Source organism: Echinops telfairi, unplaced genomic scaffold (genome assembly GCF_000313985.2).
Source record: "Echinops telfairi isolate 266 unplaced genomic scaffold, ASM31398v2 ScPeMD7_9;HRSCAF=40, whole genome shotgun sequence".
Classification (NCBI taxonomy): domain Eukaryota; kingdom Metazoa; phylum Chordata; class Mammalia; order Afrosoricida; family Tenrecidae; genus Echinops; species Echinops telfairi.
The window spans coordinates 70,157,858-70,166,229 of record NW_022103906.1 but is presented as its reverse complement, the minus strand read 5'-3'; the positions used below and the strand labels follow the sequence as shown (position 1 = coordinate 70,166,229).

At 39.4% G+C, this 8,372-nt stretch overlaps 1 protein-coding gene across 1 annotated transcript in view; it reads left to right on the top strand.

Annotated features, from left to right (window-relative positions):
* Positions 1–8,372, top strand: part of SAP30 (Sin3A associated protein 30) — a 45,263-nt gene that overhangs the window by 22,593 nt on the left and 14,298 nt on the right. The gene's annotated exons all lie outside the window — the stretch shown is intronic.

The following is an 8,372-nucleotide window of genomic DNA, read 5'->3' as shown; positions in this document are numbered from 1 at the left end:
GATACTGGGAGGGTGGGTTGGAAAGGGGGAACCAATTACAAGGATCTACATATGACCTTCTCCCTGGGGGATGGACAACAGAAGAGTGGGTGAGGGGAGCCATCAGACAGGGCAAAATATGACAATCATCATTTATAAATTATCAAAGGTTCATGGAGCGGGGAGGGAGGGGAAAAAATGAGCTGATGCCAGGGGCTCAGGTGGAGAGCAAAGGTTTTGAGAATAACAATGAATGTACAAATGTGCTTTACACATTTGATGTATGTATGGATTGTGATAAGAGTTGTATGAGCCCTTAATAAAACGATTAAAAAAAACGCTTTATGTCGAAAGAAGTGGCAGAAAAAGAAAAGTCAACCATTAATGCATTGTGGTTTATACCTGACCTATACTTGTATAATACCCTTTTCTCAACAGTGTTTTAAAATCTATAACTAATGGCACTATCAATGTATAATGGTTATGACTTGGGCTGCTAAGCACAAAGTCGGCGGTTCTTAGCCACAAGCCAGCTCCTTGGGAGAAGGATAAGGCTTTCTGCTGCTATAAAGATTTACATTCTCGGAAACGCACAGGCAGTTATACCCTGTCCCATAGGGTTTCTATGAATCAGCATTGACTCAATGGCAGTGGCAGTGATGCCTCAGGGGGATGGTTGATAATGTTCTCTAAAATAAAAGGACACTAGTGTCTCTAAGGTGAACCAGAAACATATAAACCATAGGTATATGAATGGATTTGGGGCTTGCACTTAGCTCTAGCCCCAATCTAAAAACAATTAGTTCTTAAGACATGGCCTTGCTTGATGTTTGCCTTCATGAAGAGATCACTGATATAGATGCTATAGCAAAGGGTGGTAAAGAAACTAGATGGTGCCCAGCAATCAGAAAGAATAGCTTCTGGGGTCTTAAACGCTTGTCTCTGAATAAGCAGCCATCAACTAAGTCCACATGGAAGAAGCACACCAGCCTGTGTGATCCAAGGATTGCAAATAATAAAATCCACATCTGAAGGAGGGAATGCTACCAGAGTTTAAGTTGTGAATACCTGGCTTGTAGAAAGCTATGAATGACAATGGAATCCCAAAATTCATTTGCAGAGTCCACACATGGATTTAGCCTCTTGTGAACCCCTTCTGACCATAGTTGAAGGTTGTGAATGACCTTGTTGTCAGAATTGGGTTCATTGTGGCAGATATAGTTAGGTTGAAATGTAGTATCTTATCACTTGATCTTCCTTTCAACATATTTTAAAGTCATTCCAATTTTTTTAAAAAAAGGTGAAGGAAATACATTTGGATTAAGCCTCTACTGACTTCCCGTCACCTTAGACCAGTGATGTAAATGGCCCTGCTATCATGCAGAATGCATCAGAGGGTAGATTGTTGTAGGTGCATTGGGTTGAAATTTGGGATTTTATTATTTGCTTTCCTTTTTGAGACATTTAAAATGTGGTCTAATTTTTAATATTTTCTGCTTTCTATTGAAGTTTCTGTTTTTCTTTGTTATTGTTAGGGTTTTTGTTTTTTAATGATTTTCTGTATATGAAATCCAGTATAGGTAAATCTATAGAGACTAATTGGACTAATGATTCACTGGGAGTATGACTGGGAGGTTGGGTAGGATGGGGAGCTAATAATGATGAGTACAATAACAAATAAAATGTTCCAAAACTGAATGTGGTGATGGTTGAAAAATTTTCTTGTTATGATTGAACTATTGAATTGTATGCTATGTAAATTATATGCCAACAAAACTGTCAAAAATCATTGTTTTTGTTGTGTGATTCAATCAAATGATACTACTTGAGAAAGAGTAATATTTAAAAGATAAATTAAAATTTTTAATTGTATACTCTTCCAGCTAGACTAACTAAATGCACTTTTCCTTAGTATACTTTAGTATAACTGAACCCTTTTCCTTAGCATACTTTAGTATAACTGAACCCTTTTCCTTAGTATACTTTAGTGTAACTGAACCCTTTTCCTTAGTATACGTTAGTATAACTGAACCCTTTTCCTTAGCATACTTTAGTATAACTGAAATATTTTCCTTAGTATACTTTAGTATAACTGAAACCTTTTCCTTAGTATACTTTAGTATAACTGAAACCTTTTCCTTAGTATACTTTAGTATAACTGAAACCTTTTCCTTAGTATACTTTAGTATAATTAAAAGCTCTGTATAATATATATATGTGTTTAAAAAAAACAAGAAAACATAAGATTCTGAAAAGTGAAGAGAAGAAAGCAGAACTGAGGAACATTATAGTTGGAGGGTTTTTTTTGTTTCCCTTCTATATCTCAGACTTGGAACTCAGCCCACTTAAAACACAAGGTTTAAATAAGACTAATGTCTCACAACAGTAGGAAAATGCCCAGATTTTTATCAAAAGTCAAGTATATCAAGAACCAAGAAGATTTCGCTCGAACCTCATTTTTTTGTGATGGTCAATTTAAGAGAACAGCGTGTGGCTGTGAAATTTTGTTCCCTGCCTGTGGGGAGAGGGCGGGGTGCCATAAGAACTGTTGTGTTGTTAAACACAGCTTACCAGGACAGCGCTATGGGAAACACTCAAGTGTACGAGTGATTTTCTTGTTCCAAAGAAGGTAAAATGTCAATTGTGACAAACCTTGTTCTGGACGTCTGTCAACTTCCCAAATGGACAAAAATGATGACTCAGTGCATTTGGAGTTTGTTCCACTAGATCAGAATGTGAATCAAACTTTCTATTTAGAAGTTCAGAAAAGATTGCATAGCATTGTGTGACAAAAAAGGCCTGATTTGTGGCAGATGGGGAACTGGTTTTACCACCATGACAGTGCACCTACTCACACAGCCATCTCATTGTGCCAGTTTTTGGCAAACAACAGCATGCCTCTCTTGCCCCTTGCACCTTACTCACTCCATGCAACTTCTTATTGTTTCTTCAAATGAAGGGGGACATGAAAGGACAGTGACTTGATGACATAGAAGAGGTGAAGAAAAAAACAAGGGAGGTGCTGTCAGCCATTCAAAGAGATGAGTTTGAAAAATGTTTCCAAAAATGAAATTGCATATTTGACAAATATATTAAGTGTAACAGAGAGTACTTTGAAGGTGATAAGGTTGTTTTGTTAAAAAAAATTTTTTTTTAAATACAAAGCTTTTGGGGGGAGGGGGAAATCCGGTTTGGGGGGGCTACCCCCTCGCATATCTAAATTCCATCCATTTGTATATTTATGTTCTTCATTACACATTGGGCTTCAATCTTCAAGGTAAGCAGTGCAAAACCACCAGCAGGTCTTTGGGAGACAGATTAGGCCTTCTACTCCCATAAACAGTTCAGTCTCGGGAACGCTCAAGGGTCACTATGAGTCAGCATTGACTCAATGGCAGTGAATAGAGGATAAAGGAAGAATATTGTAACAATACTAATCTCCTAGGTTCATGTATCTGGTCCACAGACTCTTGATCACTCATGATCAAGTAGGAATTGAATTTGTTAATCCCATATGTCTAGATAATGGCTTTATTCAGTAACACTCAAGTTGTAGCTTCATTCATATGTTGGGAGTAGGTTTTTATTAATAAGTAATAATGGGAGCTCTTGTTATAAGGCTATTCCATTGTTTTTGGATTGAGATTAAAAAAACAAAACCTCAATGAAATTATTACAGAACCAAAAACTAAAAAGGTAACAAAATATTAGCAAAGTGTCTGCCAATCAAGTTTGGAAGAGGTAGGGTAGTTTGAAAAGTACACTATTGTCTTATTTTCAGAACAGGGGTGAGGGAAGAATAAACCAGATGAAAGGAAGACAGACTGATTACACTGAATGAAAAGAAAGTATTCCTTAGGAGAACATCTGGCCTCTTGAGAAGAGAGATTTCAAACTAGAGAAAAGACAAACTAGAAAGATATGTAGTGCAAACTAAGATGATAGACATCAGGATTAATGTGAATTAAAGGGAAATAGAGGAGCACCTAGGTCTAAATATCCTTAGAGAAAGTATGAGAGTATGGGACAATCTCTTCACTGTTATAAGATCAGAAAAATAATTAAAGCCCAAAGAATCTAACATAAGAGATACAAAATCTTAAATGTGGGGAAAAGAATCAGGATCTAGGAATATAGAGTTAAGGTACTAACTAAAAGATTGGGGGGCTAGACTTGCAGAAGATTTAATTAGTGTACTCATGTTTCCATGGATATTTGAAAATGGGAGTTGGGTCATAAGCAAATGTGACATATCTCTGTGCTGTTGGCATTTTATTCGTAAATTTTATTTTTCACTTATTTGTATTATTTTACTATGTTTTAAAATAGATTTATTTTCAAGTCTTTATGGTTTAATTTGAATTGTGTTTAATGTGACTTGATCTAATTTGGGGTTCTGGTTGTTGTGAGATGTTCTGACACATAGGAGCCCCATGTTCAGCAAAGCACAACAGTGCCCAGACCTGGGTCATACTCATCATCTAGCTATTTGAACCCAGTGTTGTAGCTACTGGATCAATTCATCTCATTGAAAGTCTTCCTCTTTATCACTGACCATCTTTAGCACACATGGTGTCCTTCTCCAGGCACTTGCCCCTCCTAATAATATGTCCAAGGTAGGGGTGACTAAGTCTCACCTGAGAGGTTGAAAATGGAAGACGGGGCTACGCACCGGCCAGAGGAAGGCTGGGGCAGCACAGAGACCCCTCCTGTTGTCCCAGGTTTCGGAACCAAGATGAGAGGTTGGAGATGGAGGCGCAGAAGGAGACAAGGCGCAGTCAGGAATGAGAAGTATAGAGAGGCTTTATTAAGGTGAGGAAAAGCTCCCGGACGAGTTCCGCAACCCAACAAGTTTGGTCAGGGAAGTCGTGCCTGGTAGTGAGGTGGTGGGACATATGTAGGACTTGCGCCGAGGACCTATGTGCTGATAAGAGGGAGGGAGGCCTTCTGGGGGTGCAGTTGCAGGGTCTGCGTCAGGATGTGGTCTGTGAGTAAATCCTCCTGAACACAGGGAAGGGGCTGTACAGACCCGGCCCGGAGAGATAAGCTCCTTGGAATGCTGGAGGCAGGGACTGCATAGTCCAGCTCTGGCCTGGAGAGGCGGGTGTAGGGGCTGCACAGTCCAGCAGGCTATCTTTCGGGAGAGCTGGGGGAAGCGGCTGCATGGTCCGGATCCTACCCAAACATCACCATCTTCACTTGTATGAGCATTTGACTATACCTCCAAGCCAGATTTGTTTGTTCTTCTGGCAATACAATTTGCCAAAACCGTAGATCACATCTCCAGTCTCTCTTATTCATTGTCTAGCATTCACATGCATATGAGGTGAGTAAAAATACATGGTTTGGGGCCAGGGTACCTCCGCCTCAAAGTGACATCCTTGCTCATTAATACTAAAAACCCAATGCAATTTGTCCTTTAATTTCTTGACTGGTGTCCAGGAGCATTGATTATGAATCCAAGTAAAATAAGTCCTTAACAATGTCAATCTTTTATCCGTTTATCATGATGTTGCTTATAGGTCCAATTGTGAAGATTTTTAAAAAATATTGAGTTGTAATCCATATTGAAGACTTTTGATCTTCATCTATAATTGCTTCAAGTCCTCTTCCCTGTCAGCAAGCAAGGTTGGTCTCATCTGCACATGCAGGTTGCTAATAACCCTCTTTCTAATCTTTATGGCACATTATCCTTTATACCAGTTTCTTGGATTATTATTTCTTGGATTGACATCAACTGCAGAATTCAGGGGTTTCCAAGATTACCCTTGGATTTGCTAATTCACTAGAAAGATCCACAAAACTCACTAGAAGTGTTATAATTGTGGTTAATATATAGTAACAGGGTACAGATTTTAAAATCAGCCAATGGAGAGAGCACATAGGCCAGAGTCCAGGGAAGCTCTTAATGTGGAGTTTTCAATTATACATCCATTGAGTTGTATAAAATGTTACTTTCTGGGCAACAGTGTATAACTAAAGAGCATTGCTACCAGAAGTTCAACTTTTTTTGTCTGGATTTTTTTTTTTAACCAGGATTTGATCATCATTGGGTCAGGTTAATTATTTATTGCACATTTCCAAAATGCCAAAATAATCCATTTTCTGACTATATTATTAAAAACAAACTCACTGCCATCGAGTCGATGCCAAAGCATAGCGACACTTCGGAACGGACACTTAGAACTGCCCCTCTGAGACCAACCCTTTACTCAAGTAGAAATGCCGGAGGAGCTCCTGGTGATTTTGAACTGCTGACCTTGCAGATAGCAGCGCAATGCATAACCATTATGCCACCAGGTTTCCTGGTATGTTATAAAAAATGGGCATTAATCAATTTTCTTAAAAAAGAAAAGCTAATGTCTAGCTCCCTGCGTTTTATATTCATTGTTGTTGTTAATTGATAATCAGTCGGCCTCCGACTCTTAGGGTCCTCATGCACAACAGAATGAAAAGGTGCCTGGTCCAGTACTCTCCTGGTCAGACTGTGAATCAGACTGCTGTGGTCCACAGGGCTTTCATTGGCTGGTTTTCATCAATATATGTCAGGTGATTCACCTAGCCCATCACAATCTGGAAGCTCCTGTAAAATTTTGCATCATGGCAACATGCAACACTCCACCGGGCCTATGTCCGAGGTTCACTGACCAGGAATTAAGCCTAGTTCTCCTGAATAAAAGATGAGAATACTACTCCTGAACCACCAATTTCATATTTATATTTATTAACCCAACACACTGCCATTGAGGTGATTTGCAATCCACATCATACCAACCCTACATAGGGTTTACAAGACTGTAAATCTTTAGAACAGCAGTTCTCAACCTGTGGGTCACCACCCTTTCGGGGTTGAATGACCCCTTCACAGGGGTCACCCGATTCATGGCAGTAGCAAAATGACAGTGATGAAGTAGCAAGGAGAATAATTTTATGGTTAGGAGATCACCAACACATGAGGAACTGTATGAAAGGGCCGCGGCATTAGGAAGGTTTCGTCTGTGGAGCAGCTGATGGTAATTTTACTTCATAGTCATGATTGCTCCATTAACTTTTAAAAATTGATGTTGGAATATTGGGTTATAAACATCATTTGTTTTATGATCATTTCTGGTAAAGTTTTATCTTCTAAGGAAATTTTGTTTCATATTTGACTTGTATATTTGAATGGATACTATATTTGTATTCCTCATATTTGAATGAGTTGGATTTTCTTGGACTATTAACAGGAGATGGAAAGAAAGCCAGTTTAGAGAGCGCATCTCATTTTCAGAAAGTCACTTTGCCAGTGCTTACTAAGAGTCTGTCTCTGATTGGGCGTTCTTTATTTACCTTTTCCCTCTCCAGTGTTTGAACCCTATTTGATCTAAGCCTAATTTACTGTCAGGGTCCAAAATCCTTCTTGCTTCTAGCTTTCCCCCCAGATATTCTCTTAACTTCTTACATGAACTTGTTACCCAGGGCCCCTTGTCTCAGTTGACAAATGTAGCCATTGTATGTAATTTTGGATTTGGGGATATTCTTGGTCAATGATCTTTTAAAAAAATCAATTTCTGCACATTTATTCAATGTAAGGAGACTTTACATTAATGGCTAAGAAGTAGTAGACTGCTGTGATGGTTAGAATCTATGTCAACTTGACACTCTTGGTTGAAGGTAGGGGTGGAGCCCAAAGTACCAATCAGATCGAAGCCTAATGACACCTTCTTGGAGATATGACTTTTCCTATAAGAGTGAGACAGAGCAGAGTGGAGTTCACGTTGACCCTTAGATTGTGTATCTGGTTCTTCAATCTCCCATTGCTTGCCTGCCAATCCCAGGAGATGTCAGGGGCCTACCAACAGTGGATTCATTCAGCCAAACTCAAATGAATTTACCGCTGCATCCACCAACCTGTGCAGCCCCGGCCCCATTCCACACCATAGCCTGCCTCTACCCTTGCCCCTGTTTCATCTCCCTACTTCCTGTCGGCTTCCACAGATAACACGAGTCAGGAGAAGCCTGACTTAAACCAGACTGGACTCACTAATTTCTGTCTCAGCCATTTCTGGATATAAATTTTTCTATGTACAAACACATACAACTTCTCTAGTGAATCCAACTTAATGTAACTGCTAGAAGGTTGGCCATTGGTACTGACACGGTGAGGTCTCCTCAGGTTCCTCTGATTTGCTTCTATAAAGAACACAACCTAATGCCACTGGATCCAGAAGACTTCCAACCCACTGGCCTGTGATCTTCCTGCATTCGGCATCATTATTTGTGTTGTGAGTCTGAAGAGGACTTTACAGATTGTTATTGAACATATGGGCTAATATCGGACTTATGGACTTGATCTGGACTGGGCCGAGATATTTTCTCAATATTCAACTACTCTTGTATATAAACCTCTTTCT